Raw genomic sequence first — 17,420 nt, 5'->3', positions numbered from 1 at the left:
CGTCAAGTTACACAGCAACAACTGAGAACACAAAATTCAAGTGAGGACAAAAATCTGGTCCTCAGTTGAATTTCACCTTAGAAATGCTTAAAATCATGCCATAAACCATATATGTGAAAATTGGTGCATGGACCAGTTGGAAGTATTTTTCCGTTTTGTGTATGTTGTGTGTGTATAATTATCAGCCCGTCAGCATGGCGGTATACACACCACGAAGGGTAACACGCATGCGCGGGTTAAAACGGAAGTTTACATTCTATCTGGATCATATAAGCGCTTGAAAACATACAGATATCAAGGACGATCAATGTCGCGTAAAAAGATTAAGGTAAGTATTATTTGTTTTGGTTTTTAAAAAATATTTTATCGCATAGTGTGTGTTATAAATATGTTAAGGAATTTATTCAACAAACGGAAATTTACATCCATACTTGTTTTTTCGATTAAATTGAATCATACCTTCAGTTACAAATACAGTGCAAGAAGCTGTGTATGATCGATACAAACTGGTATAATGGTAAATTATTTCCAACAGTATAAGTCAGTATTTACTTAAAATCGTTAATATTATACATGTACATAAACCATCACATACAATTTCATACAACTAACTAAAGACGTCAACAAAAATTGCTCATTATCTTCTATAGGCATCCATATTAACAGCCATTGTCTTTGCAGGATGATCATTGTATTCATTTATTACATACAGACGATGTGCAATTTTCAGAGCAATATTAATTAATGTGTTATCAAACGAAAAGCTAGGTATGCACAATAAATGTGCCATACAAATATTAATTGCATGGCGTTAAAGAAAATATCCAATGGCATGTAAACATGAAATCAGAAAGTACTGGGGACGTGTAGAGGAAAATAAAAGCAATAATTTCATTTTAATTAAAAAGTTTCTAACCTAGCTATTATGACATGAAAACGTGTTATAACCATTATAGTTTGTACATTTTTGATTTTGAAGTAGTTTGTACTATGTAAACACAATATATCAACATCATTTTCCCCAACACCCCTCCCTTAAGTAAATTTTAGATCCGCGCCTGTTTGCATATTATTACATCATACAACTTATATATGAAATAATATGATATCCCAGAAATTTGTCCTTTTTTAAATGAAAATATATCAACGAATCAATTTAAGCTATAAACGCACAATCAATATAACATACCGATTGCAAGGCGTAAAAGATTATTAAATGAAAAGATACCAACGAATTTCATACACACATATAAATATAAAGACTCAACAAAAAAACACACATTGTAACCGCTGGCAATTGGAAAAAAATGAAGGCATTACAATTAGCGTCAATTATGAAAATTTAATTATGTAATGACTATAAGTATCCATCATTATATTTTTTGTGAAATATATCGTTGTGTATGATTTTAATTTTTGTGATTGATTATTTGTGGTGTATCATCTCGTCTGAGGCTTTAACTAGGGTTTTAATGCGTACAATTTTTTAAAACACAATTTAAATAAATCATGACTTACCTTTAATGTTACAGTTTAATTTATATTACGTTTAATAATATTGCTGTTTTCATTTTTATCTGTCTAAACATTTGCATAAATATAATAACATGTGTAAGGATCGTAGCGGCTACGTGGGGCTACGTACATGTACATGTAGCAGCTACGCTGTTGAACAGAAATCTAGACAAGCCGCTACGTGGATATACCTAGCTTACATTTTTAATGCTAAGCATCAAACTCGAAATTGCTACCTCAGTTACCACTTTGTACCAAACTTGATATTTATCCTATTTAGTTATATTTAGTTCATATGATAAGTTATTATGAATTTTAACTTGTACTGTACGTTATATTTTCGCTTGAAATTAACAAAATATGTCGGTTTAATAAGTGGTTGGCTGAATTTAAAGACCTAGCGGCTAGGCTGGTAGCTTATAGTAATGTTCAATATACCTAGATATCCATATCCATATGTTCATTCGCCCTAAAACGCGTTCGCCCTTTGACGCCGTTCGCTCTAATTTCCGTTCGCCCTGAAATGTGTTCGCTCAAGGCCCGTTTGCAATATTAAAATATAATTTTAAAGCGATTTTTTGTAAATAAAGTTTCAAATTATATAAGATAAAAAACCGCATTCAGTGGATTCAACACATATTATAGTGTCCAGATTAACCTCCGTGTAGCTGCATGGCAAACTTAGAAGATTGATTATTAATAATGAATAAGATTCTTTTGATAAGATTAGGGCTATAAAAACTTTTATTCTGAATCAAAAAAGCCGCTGCTCGTATCCTCATTGGATTAAATTGTTTTCAAAACAAAGCGAACATATAGAAAAAAGCTTTCCATAATTTTCAGTTTAAATTATTAACCATTAATTAACATTTTCCACTGTTAAAATAATTATGTCTTAAACATTTAAAAAAAGAATACTTTGATTTCAGTTAAAGTCAGTTATTTAAAGAAAATTTAGTTTTGTTGAACAATTGTAAACATTGTTAACGGAATTAAAAACATAACATCGATGATAAATGTTGGATGAAAAAGATAGAAAAATAAAATCTTCTTTATTTTCTTTAACTGACTTTAATTGAAATCACAGTATTCTTTTTTTTTTAAATGTTTAAGACGTAATTATTTCAACATTGACAAGCAAAAAAAGAAGAAGACGTAATTCACTGATCGTTATAATGCCTAATGCCTATTTTGTTGATTTGCACCCCCCCCCCCCCCCCCCCCCCGATGCTACGTTCCTTTATGGCGAATGGACTTGGGCGAACAGGTAGGTGGGGCGAACGAACCCGGTACCTTTTTGCGCATGCGTTAAGGATCATCAAAATGGCGAAAGTTGACTGCATGTCATCTTTCCAACTAGTAAACACTAGGTACGAAACACCTTACAATACCTTTTGCAGCTAGAGCCGTTGGAAGTTATTTATCCTTATGTTTGCCTGTGTGAAGGGAGGTTTAATCTATTTTTGCCGAAACGATCGATTCGGTAGGGGTACCTGTCATGGGTCCTGCATGAATTCCACTCGTTGACGTTGAGAGGATGTACCCAATCCTTCGTCGTTTTTAAACACACACACTCTCTCTCTCTCTCTCTCTCTCTCTCTCTCTCTCTCTCTCTCTCTCTCTTTTCTGCTTTTGACGAAGCTCCCACTGGACACATTAATTGAAACATTGAATGTTGTGATGCTCTAACCGTCAGGATTTGTTATACACAATTTTGGTGTAAATTAAAAAATAATGTTTGAAAAAAAATAATTTTTAGCTAAAGAAGAAACCCATTTTCACAATAATGAGGCTTATTGTTATTTCTTGCATAAACCCTTGACAAAAGTTGAGCTCATGAGACACATTACACCATCATTAAAAATAAAACACCCAATGAAATCGCAGCATCTATTTGTTCTTTACATTGTTAAAGTTTAAAGGCCGAACATTTTACAAACGCCCCCTTTTTTACCTGTACAAACTTCAAAATGATGCCGCTTGTCAATGAAGTTTGAACGATAGCACCCATTTCGATGGACGTGATCGTCCGAGCTTGATCTGGCCAGGTCCGCTGATTTCTGTTTGCTAGCAATTAACAACGTTATCTTTGATATCTTCCGTCACGTATAAAAAAGGGGAATTAAAATTGAACTTTTAACATTACCAATATTAACATTGTTTTATAGAAAATAAAAGTCAGTAATTGAAAATATGCAATTTATATTTGTATGTGACCTACTAAATTCCACGAAGATGCATAAGCAGTTCCAAAACATGTAAAAAAAAAAAAAATATTTAAACAATCTTATGAGCTACTAAAGCTGTATTTATTGGAAATACACTCAACTAGAACTTTTTGCACGAAAACGTCACTAAATGGAAAACGAACTCCAATAATACTGTCATCATAAAAAGGCTGAATTTACATTCCACATTCCTAATATATAGTGGTTTGAATTCTTATACAATTATTAGCTCACCTGAGCCAAAGGCTAAAGTGAGCTTTTCTGATCACAATTTGTCCGTTGTCTGTCGTCGTTGTCGTAAACTTTTCACATTTTCATCTTCTTCTCAAGAACCACTGGGCAGATTTCAACCAAATTTGGCACAAAGCACCAGTAGGTGAAGGGGATTCAAGTTTGTTCAAATGAAGGGCCACGCCCTTTTTAAAGGGGTGATAAATGAGAATTATTGAAAATTTGTTGGTATTTTTCAAAAATCTTCTTCTCAAAAACTATTAGGCCAGTAAAGCTTAAACTTGTGTGGAGGCATCATCAGGTAGTGTAGATTCAAGTTTGTTCAAATCATGGTCCCCGGGGGAAGGGTGGGGCCACAATTGGGGGATCAAGTTTTACATAGGAATATATAGAGAACATCTTTAAAAATTTTCTTCTCAAAAACTATCAGGCCAGAAAGATTCAAATTAAAATGGGAGCATCCTCATGTAGTGTAGAATCAAGTTTGTTCATATCATGATCCCCGGTGGTAGGGTGGGGCCACAATTGGGGGATCAAGTTTTACATAGGAATATATAGAGAACATCTTTAAAAATCTTCTTCTCAAAAACTATTTGGCAAGAAAAGCTCAAATTAAAATGGAAACATCCTCAGGAAGTGTAGATTCAAGTTTGTTCGAATCATGGTCCCCGGGGGTAGGGTGGGGCCACAATTGAGGGATCAAGTTTTACATAGGAATATTTCGAGAAAATCTTTTAAAAAATTTCTTTTAAAAACTATTAGGCCAGAAAAGCTCAAATTCAAATGAAAGCATCCTCAGGAAGTGTTGATTCAAGTTTGTTCAAATCATGGTCCCCGGGGGTAGGGTGGGGCCACAATTGGGGGATCAAGTTTTACATAGGAATATATAGAGAAAATCTTTAAAAATCATTTCTCAAAAACTATTAGGCCAGAAAAGCTCAAATTTGAGTGGAAGCATCCTCATGTAATGTAAATTCAAGTTTGTTCAAATCATGGTCCCCGGGGGTAGGGTGGGGCCACAATTGGGGGATCAAGTTTTACATAGGAAATATAGAGAAAATCTTTAAAAATCTTCTTCTCATAAACTATTAGGCCAGAAAAGCTCCAATTTGAGTGGAAGCATCCTCATGTAATGTAGATTCAAGTTTGTTCAAATCATGGTCCCCGGGGGTAGGGTGGGGCCACAATTGGGGGATCAAGTTTTACATAGGAATATATAGATTAAAATCTTTAAAAATTTTCTTCTCAAAAACTATTTGGCCAGAAAAGCTCAACTTTGAGTGGAGGCATCATCAGGTAGTGTAGATTCAAGTTTGTTCAAATCATGGTCCCCGGGGGTAGGGTGGGGCCACAATTGGGGGATCAAGTTTTAAGTAGGAATATTTCGAGAAAATCTTTTAAAAAATTTCTTTTAAAAACTATTAGGCCAGAAAAGCTCAAATTAAAATGAAAGCATCCTCAGGAAGTGTTGATTCAAGTTTGTTCAAATCATGGTCCCCGGGGGTAGGGTGGGGCTGCAATTGGGGGATCAAGTTTTACATAGGAATATATAGAGAAAATCTTTAAAAATCTTCTTCTCAAAAACTAATAGGCCAGAAAAGCTCAAATTTGAGTGGAAGCATCCTCATGTAATGTAGATTCAAGTTTGTTCAAATCATGGTCCCCGGGGGTAGGGTGGGGCCACAATTGGGGGATCAAGTTTTACAAAGGAATATATAGAGAAAATCTTTAAAAATCTTCTTCTCAAAAACTATTAGGCTAGAAAAGCTCAAATTTGAGTGGAAGCATCCTCATGTAATGTAGATTCAAGTTTGTTCAAATCATGGTCCTCGGGGGTAGGGTGGGGCCACAATTGGGGGATCAAGTTTTACATAGGAATATATAGATTAAAATCTTTAAAAATGTTCTTCTCAAAAACAATTAGGCCAGAAAAGCTCAACTTTGTGTGGAGGCATCATCAGGTAGTGTAGATTCAAGTTTGTTCAAATCATGATCCCCGGGGGTAGGGTGGGGCCACAATTGGGGGATCAAGTTTTACATAGGAATAAATAGAGAAAATCTTTAAAAATCTTCTTCTCAAAAACTATTTTGCCAGAAAAGCTCAAATTAAAACGGAAGCATCCTCAGGAAGTGTTGATTCAAGTTTGTTCAAATCATGGTCCCCGGGGGTAGGGTGGGGCCACAATTGGGGGATCAAGTTTTACATAAGAATATAAAGAGAAAATCTTTAAAAAAAATTTACTCAAAAACTATTAGGCCAGGAAAGCTCAACTTTGAGTGGAGGCATCATCAGGTAAGGTAGATTCAAGTTTGTTCAAATCATGGTCCCCGTGGGTAGGGTGGGGCCACAATTGGGGGATCAAGTTTTACATAGGAATATATAGAGAAAATCTTTTAAAAAATTTCTTTTAAAAACTATTAGGCCAGAAAAACTCAAGTTAAAATGGAAGCATCCTCAGGAAGTGTTGATTCAAGTTTGTTCAAATCATGGTCCCCGGGGGTAGCGTGAGGCCACAATTGGGGGATCAAGTTTTACAATCCTTAAAAATATTCTGGGAAAGTTTTCGGTCCAAAACTCAGTACTTAGTGTGAAAGCACAGGTTATGAGATTAAAGGTAGATTTAAGTTTGATGAAACCATGATTCCCTTGAGAATAGTGGGGCCACGAAATGGGGAGGGGGGGGGGGGGTTATAGGAATAGAGAAAAATCTTCTTACAGGTACAACAACAAAAGGGGCTTTACTAAAAAATAAGAGGTGGATAAAAATTGGCAGATTTTCAATTTTTTTTAGCAAGATCTACTGTACTCAGTTGTCAAGATATTTTGATACTGTAATGCTAATTTGATCAGAATTAAGGCAATTATTGCTCAGGTGAGCGATGTGGCCCCTGGGCCTCTTGTATTTATTAAAATTGACTTCCTAAACATGAATGTCAAGTGCTAAACACAATGTACTGAGTTACATTTTTAGAGCAGAATTAATTTAATGATTTTTTTAAATTGTACATTACACACGTGTAATTCGGACAATGCGTAACATTTCCATAACAAATTGCTTCATATCATTAGAACAACAACATATTCAAACTAAGACCAATTCTGACTGATTAATTATTAATATTTATTATAGTCCCCTACAGGTTTTCACCGGAGGGGACTATAGCTTTCCTCAGCGTCCGACAGTCCGTCCGTCTGTCTGTCTGTCCCACTTCAGTTTTCCATACTTTTTTTCTTTATGTGTTTTAGGAATAATATGAAATTTGCTGAACAGCTTCAAAATGTCAAACTAATACAGATCAAGATTACACTTTTGTAGCGTCTGGTTGACATATTTTCGAGAATTTTTTAATGTTCGGGTTCGATATTCTGCATAACAGTGCATTGTTTTCACAATTTCCACAAACCGGAAGGGGACGTGTATTGCTTATGCAATACTCTCAGAATGCTTGTTTCCTGTGTATTAATTCGCTTCTTGTGTTTAATGATTAGCAGCGTTCACGACCGCTGGTAGACTGCAAGCCCCGGAGGCTTCTACACCTCTAGAAATTAAGCCCCACCCTCACCTGAGATTTACCACCCGGTAAAAATGTGCGCGGCCTTTAAGGACAGTCAAATGGTATAAACATTATTATGTTCCCCCACCCATAACTACTATTTAGACTCATCTATAAAAGTAATCTAACAGTTTCTTGTTATTCGACAGAATGATAAGGGTTTTTTTCTGTTTACTCTTATGATCATCAGTTTAAAATTTGTGATTATACACAGAGAAAACTGTTTTATAAACTACCGGGATTTACTATAATCTCTCAATCTTTGCAGTGTGGAAAACAGTTAAACAAAAAAATGGATGTGCTTTAGCATATTGAAAACCATGTCAAAAAAAGATTGAAAAAGAGTTAATCCCATTGAAGAGTCAAGGAAATGGAGTGAAAAGAATATTGATCCACCAGGATTTAATATAAGTTTATTTGAGAACAAAGGTAAGGAAACATTTTTGAATTGCCCTAAATTAAACTTCTGAATTTTGTTTGGAGACCAATCTAGTTGGTATTATTCCTCTATTGTGAGTTAAATATTTCATGAATCCTATTACTTTTGCGTGCTTCATGGTTATCAACAGGTATTACTCCATATTTTCAATAAATTCTGCTATATGGCCCGCTGATAGCTGCACAAATATATATACATTAAATTTAAAACCAAGGAACTTCATTTTCCAAGGAAGTACATGTAATATTGAATAAAAAATTCAGTTGACTAGTGACTACTGTGGATTCTTCATTGTGGAAGAACATTTTCGGTATTAAAATTTTCACAGAAGATGTTCCTAAATTAGTTTAAATAGTCCAAAACCATGTTGAACTTTTTGTGTGCAATAAATATACAATTTTTGCATGGGTGGAACTGTAGCTCTACGGTCTGTCAACCTCAATTTCACGTGGAGCTACTGTTCTGCAAAAATACAAAAAAATTCTTTTGTACAAATTCTTTGATATGATATCAGTGCAATTCATCTAATAGTATATACATGTACATATGACAATTACATGTAAATTGAAATCAACAATTTCTTTATAATTTCCATGTAGCTTCCTGTACGCTTATATTATGTATTATAGGCAGAGGAGTCAGAACAACTGTCCGCAGAAATGCAGGCGACTTTTTGTTAGTGTATACAGGAAAGGTTATAACAAAGAAGGAAGGTGAGAACTTGGAAGAAGGGTTCTCATCTGGCTACATATTTTGTTTACAGAGATTTGTGGTAAGTGTCTAGATTCTCATGAAATACTTTTTTGTTTTCTTACGTACCTAAATATATGGATATTGGTTTAATGCCAGGCCGTGGCTTAATCAAGTATAGCTAAACATATTTGGCTGGTTTTATGGTGGTAGTCATGCAAGGGTTCCAGCAGTTGGAAAATTCAACATTCAAAGATTTTAGAAAAGTGAACACCTAGCTTGTACTAATTATTTGTATGGACTAAATAATGTTGTCACAGAGATAGCTGTCATTTCTCTTATGGTAATTAATTTAAAACATATTTTTCCATCACTGAATCTCGCAAAGACAAATGAATCTATTTACAACTTTTTTACATCATCCCAGAGGGAAGTCAAATTACATACTTTATTCCTGTGCACTGTTTGAATCCTAAATAAAAATCCCCTCTCTGTTATACTACTCTGGCTCCAATTGATGACTATCTCAGATCATTAGCTTCAATTAATCTATATATTGATAAACTAATTCCATTTCTACATCACTCTAACTCTATAAAAATCTTAAAGGGCCTAAAGAAAAAATAGGTTTGTTTCCGCTTTCCCAACCAACCCTGAAAAATACTGCCATCTCAAAACTTTTTTTTGCCATTTTTCAGTGAGGGTGTTAAATTTTAGTTTTTTTTTCAGATCATCTATTCTTTAAAAATTTAGTCAGAGAAACGCTTGGACAAGTCTGTTAATTACATCAACGTTGAAAAAACGCTTGAAATTAAAAATGGCAGGACATTCTGCAAACAATAGCACCCATGCAAGGCTCCGATTATCAAAAGCTAACTCATAAAACTTGACCACTCTAGATGTTAATTTGCTTCATAACGCATTCTAAAATCACTATAATAATTACAACTAATACACTAAAATTTACTCCTCATCACATACATGAAGAAACATCACAACTACTAGTATACAACAGTTTGCATAATATAATAATGAGAGTGTTGTGTTGTGCAGTACTATGCTTATATATAATAACCAGGAATTATTTGCATGCACTTGCTTCTTGTTTGTGTGACAGAGAAAGAAAAAATATAAAAACATTGTCATCTATCTTAAGTACTGTAAGGCCTAACATGCATTTCTGATAGATGTATATATTTTTAAATTTTTTACATGTCTTTAAAAAATTATTCTATAATAGTTTACACAAGCCTATATTATTTTTATTTCTTTGATTAAAACAAAGGCTCTATCCAACTTTTTACTAAAGAAAATGAGTTCTTGTAGTATTATAAACATATATTTTGGTATGAATCTTTTAATAATGGAAGCAATTAATTTACCTCGATCATTTATAGTGTTGATGCATCAGAAGAAGATGGTAGATTGGGAAGGTTGTGAACCATGGGAGCAAGAAAGAGATCAACTGCAAAATGAAATTAATAGGGGAAGTGCTATGTCTTTTTGGAACCAGGTATTTACAAAATAATTTTGCCTGTTTACCGTGTACTATAGGCTTACTGGTACTGATTTAATTATCATGATTAGGCCAACATTTTTTTTATTTTTAAGTTTATGAACCCAAAAGTTTTAAGTCCCATAGGAGGAGAAAATGAAAACAAAAAAATATTTTTTCAATACATTATCAACATTATTTTGTCATGTACATTATATAAGTTTCACTGAAAAGATTTCTTATAACTGTGGTATTTCTCAACTTGGTAAACATATTGAGTAAACATATATGGAAACAGGCTCTGTATATTGTTGAAGCACAAATTTTTGTGGGGTTGAAATTTCCTTGTTTTATAGCAAAATAATGTTTTATTAAGATTTATTTTCGTCATTTTAAGAATATCTTAAATGTTAACTATCTGGTTTAAAATTCTCATCTCCCCCTTGGCAGATTTAGAGTAATTCGTATAATGCCATATAGCGGTTCTTCTGAGTTATTTATTGTTCTTGAAAAAACACAGTTGTGTTGATAATGGCAACAGCAATACAGCATCACTTTAAAGTATGTCACAACAAATACCGAAAATAAATTTCTCTTCAGCTCATCCTGTAGGTGCAGGAAGTAATAGATAACTTGAGATACATGGTAAAAACTGCCAAATGTATATATCTTCCTCAAACTAATTTTTCTGGATTCGTGCAATAAAAGCAAGTATCACTTTGTGCCGCCGTTACTGTGAATAAGCTGAATAAAATGAACAATTTGATTGGATGCCCTGAAAAGTCATTATTAATATAAGCAATTAGTTATGTTGAAGTTGGCTAAATCTGCCCAGGGGGAGATGAGAATAATGAATCCGACATTTGGCTAGCGAAGATGCTATGTCTTCCATGTTATGGTATTTTGATATCATTTCAAACTGGTCCAATGTGGTAACAATTAAAATGTCAACAATATATCAACTCAATTTTTTTATCGGTAAATTATAGTACGTGTAGTAACATTGATGTCCATTCTAAAGGGGCATTATGTTGCATGAAATTTGATTGTATTATTTGACAAACAGTAACCAATTATAATGAATGTCTTGTACAGAAATATGTTCACTAATTTTGAATTGAATTAAATCGAAATTGATCTAGAATGAACCGAATATCAAAATTAATTTTGTCGTGAATTGTAATGCATTTGTATCATGATATTTCACCCATATTGTCCTTATACATGTTATACCCTGTCAACAAGTGTATAATGAAATGTTTTTGTTTAAATAAATTAAAGTAATTGGTTACATAACTTTAGTTGACTATCAAATTTTACTATTATTCACAACAGAGATATACATGAGGGAGAAGAGCTATTATATGACTATGGACTCAAGTCTTATCCATGGAATTCTAAGGTACAGTGAAAATTTGCTTTTAAAAGTTGGATTTTGATAACTTATAGGTAAATCCTGCAGATAATGCCAGCTCGCAAAGAAACCAACACATCATGCACCAGCACCTCTCACCCCTATGCCAATTGAGGACCGATTCTCAAGAATTCATATGGACATTCTTGGACCACTGACCAAAACAACAGAAGGTCACAAATACATTCTTTTGGTTGTGGACTCATTTAGCAAGTGGCCAGAAGCTTTCCCACTCAGGACGCAGGAATCTACAGAAATTGCTAAAGTGCTCTTTAAAGAAATATTTTGTCGGTATGGTGCACCATATACAATTGTCACGGATCGTGGACAGAACTTTATGAGCAAACTGATAACAGCTGTGTGCCAAATATTCCAAGTCACCAGACATTTTACCAGCTCCTATCATCCGCAAACAAATGCCACGTGTGAGAGGATGAACAGTACCATTGCACAGTTTTTGCGTACATACGTTAACAAAGACCAAACAAATTGGCATGACATTTTACCTGGAATTCTAATGGCAATCCGAATGAGTCCATCCACACAATCATCAGACCTAGCGCCCTACCACATTTTATTTGGCAAAGAGATGTACTTACCATTTGACACTTCTCTGATACCTAAGGATGGTATGAATCAAGATGCTAAGGCTCACGTCACAAACCTAATGAAACATCTCAAGGTAGTGCAAGAGATAGCTGAACAAAACATCCAACATGCTCGTCAAAAGCAAAAAGAGCAATACGACAAGAATACCAGAGAACCAGACTTCGATGTTGGCCAGAGTGTTCTGCTACACCAAACGTATGTGCCCAAGGGACTCTCACCACAGCTGCGTAACCCATGGGAGGGCCCCTATTACATCACTGCAAAGGGACCAAACAACACATACCAATTACGTAGATGGTCTGATAACAAAGTTGTAAGGTCTCGGATCCATGCAAATCGACTCAAACACTATGAGAAGCCAGAGCATCGTAAGGTTCTAAATCCACCACCACCAGAGATACCCATTGATGATTCACACTTGCCTCCACAACATCGCAACCCTCAAGGTGCTGAAAATGATGCTCAAGAAGATGAGTTGCAACCAACAGGTGAAACCAATACCGAAGCAATTACAACTCCTGATATGGAGGAACTTCATAATAATGATCAGCCTTCTGCAGCACCTGAACCTCAACATCCAAGGAGAGATCAAAACAAAACAGAGAAACAAGGAGATGATCAATCAGAAGATGAAAATCAAGAAGAGGATAACAATACAAATGAAAATGAAAGACAAGGATATGTTCAAAAACTGATGCAATACAAACTTGTCGATGGAAAGAAATTCTTCCTCGTTAAATGGCAAGGGAGCAGCGTTAAAACCTGGGAGCCGGAAGAGCATATCAATGCAGATCTTATCCGCCAATATCATATTACCGTGACACAGACCGGTCGGGCACGCAGACGCAGAACAAAATCCTGCTTTTACTAGATCCAGTCTTTTTAATCCATTCCACCTCTTACCCACTCTTTCTCCTTTAACCGTCTCACTGTGTACATTGTACCAAATTCTGTTAAAATTTTAATGATTTGCAAAAATTATTAATTTAGTGCTTCTCAGTAAAGACGTCTACTGATACTGACATAATTTTTACACTGTCCACAATCTTTACCTTTCCTTATTCCTACATTATACTACTAGGTGGATCTGGACAAAAGAAGAACCTCAGATCATCACCATATATGTATATATACATAATCAGCTGCCTCTGCCTCACATCTGTGCAACTGCGCCATTACCATCAGATCAACATATTCAAAGAATAAACTACGGCATACTATTTGAAAAAACTAGTGACATCTACCTTGGACAAGAGTACTGGCTGCATACATTTCGAATCCTTCTTCCGAAGAAATTGCACCTACAGCCTCTATACTGCAACATGCCACAATGTCAAACTGCAGGACACATCATAAAATCACTGAATCTCCTAAGAATGCAGTGTATGGCCAGTGTTAATTCAACAGTCCATCACATTCAACAACTGGTACCAACCTCTGAACTTCCTCCTTCACGAAAATACATATGTTCATCAAGATCAAAGCGAGGACTGTTTGACTTTGTAGGTAAAATTTCGAAGTCACTATTTGGAACAGCCACTTCAGGTGATATCGCTACTCTACAACGCCACATGCAAACACTAAACAACAACAACGTCAAGCTTGCCAAAGCCATGGCCCAACAAGACCACCACCTCTCGTCATTCATCAAAGCCGTGGACAAAAGATTCAACAATGTTGTTGCTGCTGTTAGACAAAATCACCAAAATGCTGTGTCACTTTCAGTGTTAGCACACAACTCAATGGATGCTTTAGATCATGAATTTCTCATCCTAAGTGAACTCATCATTAAGCAGACCAACGTTTCGGCTCAATTAGAAAAGGAGTTAGAACATATTAAAATAGGACTTCACGATTTGGTGAAAGGCATGCTATCCCCATTCCTCCTGACACCACATATTCTGAAATCATCCATCGATCAAGTCCAAAGCATCATTTCGGCCAAATTCCCAAAATTCCATATTTCGAATACGGATCCTCTCTTTTATTATTCCATGGGAGAATTTTTGTTCACTAGATTACACACAGAACTATACTTGACCTTAAAAATACCAATCTCCCCATTTCAACAGCCAATGTCAATGTATAAAGTCTACACATTTCCAGTTCCTGTTAACTCTAGCTCCAACCATGCCACTCAGCTCATCCATCTGCCACCATACTTTCTACACACAGCTGACAACCAACACCATGCCACAATCACCTCTCAGCAGTTAACACTGTGTGAAGGAACCTCAACCCATTACTGCAACTTCAATATTGCGATGAAAGCAACAGCCTCTCCAAGTTGCTTATCATGAGTCTTCTTTAATCAAAAGAAAACCGTGAATGATCTATGCGATTTTCGGTTCCTAACAAGCATGCTACCCCCAGCTATGTACGAGCTTTCACCATCCAACCTGCTGTTATACAAAACGCCAATGCTAGCACTGGATTGCGCAAATGGACAACAAATCTTGAAAGGATGTTTCTTCTGTGTCATAAAAATACCATGTCAATGTTCCATAACAGCTGACGACCTCTATCTACCTCCCCGATTAGGAAAATGCAACAATCAAACTGACAAAGTTACAATTCTCCACCCAGTCAACTTAGCCCTACTCCAACAATTTTTCCATGCAGACTCCCATTCAACCATATTCGGCGACACCATCTTCGAAGAATTCATTCACATAAAGTTACCAAATTTCCACATCTTTAATCATTCATTCTCCAAATTTTTGGCTAATGATCAAAAACAGCACCTAAGCTTGAAGCGCATCGCCAAGGCCGTTCGACACGATGGACAAGTGTTTACAAATTTAGCAGAATCCATGACCGCGGGACAAGTCAATTTTGCAGTGGACAATTGGCCAGACACAAGTGGTATCCTGGCCATCGTTTCCACATCTGTTGGATTCTTTGGACTCATCTTTAGCATCTGGTCATGCTACAAAATCCGAACCGTCCTGCTTCCTGTGTTGTTGCTCCATCAAGTGAAACCATCAGCTGCCGCAACCATTAAACCAACTTTATCCTTCATCTATAATCAGGCTGAAGATGACATACCAGCGACCAGTGTTAATGAACACTTTTATGCCACTTTTTCCACTCCTTGGCGTTATGTTTCCCTTTCTGTGCTAACACCAATCCTTGTTATTGCATGCATTACTCACCTATTACACAAATTTCAACGTTCACACAAAACTTCACTTCATTTAGAACTAACAACTGGACCTACTTGTGAACTTTTCACTCTACTAACCCTTCCACTTTGCCCTCACAATTGGAACATTAAGACTCCTGAAGACATTTCATCAGTTCATGTTACCACCTCATATTACATTCTTCATTACCTGCACATTCAATGCACTGATTTTACCATCACTAACAAGCACACCAACCACTCCATTGATGTTCCAACTACCATCTTGATCTCACCATTCACTGCTAGAAAAATTCATAACATCCTTCAGCATCCATACACAGCATATTTCCTGTTGTCGCACCACCAATATTTCCAAATTTTGTAACAGCCATCTAATCTTCCTTGCAACATCTTGGCATGACTTACTTGTGTAGATAAGTGTGTGAGTAATTGCACATTTTTTTTTCAGTGTTTGAATTTTAGTGTTCATTGTACCTATGTTTTGGGTATGTGCATTCTTATTTTTGTTGCACTATTGTATTAACTTCTGTTGTACATATTACTTCATTTTTTTTTCCAAAATGTTTTTTTTTCTCATTACCTGAACAGTGTATGTTTCATTTTTATCTTTGAGGACAAAGATTTTTCTGACCAAGAGGGAATTATCATGGTGTCATTTTGACCCTGAAATATATTTTTCTATTTTTGACCATTTCCTTATAATTTATTAAAAGTTCCACATAATTTATTATATCTTTAATTTTGAAAACTTATATTTTATATTTATTGACTTTAATCAATTTTACATAAGATTTACTTAGATAAATAACTTGAGGCCATCTGTCGATAATTCACACGCACAGTTGTTAAATCAATTAGTGCCATCCGAGCTAATTAAATATATGCTTTTAGATTTATCCTTCGAAGACATCCGCTGTTTTTATAATTACGTAATACGCATTGTATCGCAAAACCATCGTGTCAATCCGCCTCTTTGATGTAAGCAATGAGTGAATTTTTCTTTACAATTCTTTGTATCAATTAATGGCAAGAACAACTCAATGCAAGGACAGGGGACGCTACAGGGTTTTGTCCGATCACTTTTGCGACGGACTCCAAATAATAAAGAAGTGAATTTTATATTGTCTCCTGTCCTGTATTTTAAGTTGAATATTATTAGTTATCACCAGAGCCCCAATCACCCGGTGATATATATACTGATTTGTATTTGTCAATCTTCAGTTCGGAGGCCTGACGCATTACCGGCCACTTCCGTCTGTGTCGCTTATTTGTTTGTTATTGTTCATCTTTTAAATTCGATTGATAATAAATACGGAATCCTTCATCACTTGGTTTTACTTCTCTGGAATTGCATATTGGTGGACCCTTGGGAATACGGCATACATAACCTTCGTTTTTAACTTACGGCCCACAGCGCGCCTCAACCTTATAATTTGTTCCTTTTACGCCAACATTCCCTCACCCGGTTTGTACTGCACACGACCGATGCAGATCCAGAAGAATAAACTAGCACCGTAAAAACTACGCGGTCACAATTGGTGGATGAATCCTAAGGGTAATTACAACGCCCGGGGCTGCTGCATATACCTTGCAGTAGCTAGATCCCGTACCTAAACAGCAAGCGAGTTCCCCTACGACGATGGACACTTATCGATTTCGGCCAGCTTGGATGTCTTCATCTTCGCTAGCCAAGGGTTTTCGGTCCACTTTGCTCCCCATAAACCCTTGGCGGATTTCATTACGAAAACTCGGTGATGTGGTGGCGCTATCTAGCGAGCAACTTGAGTTGCGCCCCTTGCATATTTACATTTTAATCGAATTGAGCAACGGGATATATACACACTACGGCATTAATACAACTTGAAAACATGTTGACTACCGAATATCGGAACAATATTAATGATGCTATTAAATACGAATTAAGTTATAACCTAGGGAAAGCACAGAATGTTTTATTCATAGTGTTTTAAATTGTAAGGACCTGTACCGGGAGCGAAAAAGTCGCCGATTTATATGAAAACTTTCATGACAAAAACCAGGTATCGTTGTTGTGAATATTGCGAACCAAAGAAATTAAATAAAACAGAGCTCATTTA

At 35.7% G+C, this 17,420-nt stretch overlaps 1 long non-coding RNA gene across 1 annotated transcript; it reads left to right on the top strand.

Annotated features, from left to right (window-relative positions):
• The first annotated feature begins 7,804 nt into the window (after window positions 1–7,804).
• On the top strand, window positions 7,805–9,355 carry LOC136273979 (uncharacterized). Its single transcript, XR_010712222.1, has 3 exons — window positions 7,805–7,958; window positions 8,598–8,740; window positions 9,086–9,355. It is a non-coding gene; the product is annotated as an uncharacterized lncRNA (long non-coding RNA).
• Window positions 9,356–17,420: the final 8,065 nt, after the last annotated feature.

This window comes from Magallana gigas, chromosome 1 (genome assembly GCF_963853765.1).
Source record: "Magallana gigas chromosome 1, xbMagGiga1.1, whole genome shotgun sequence".
Classification (NCBI taxonomy): Eukaryota; Metazoa; Mollusca; class Bivalvia; order Ostreida; family Ostreidae; genus Magallana; species Magallana gigas.
This window is presented reverse-complemented; position numbering and strand designations above follow the sequence as displayed.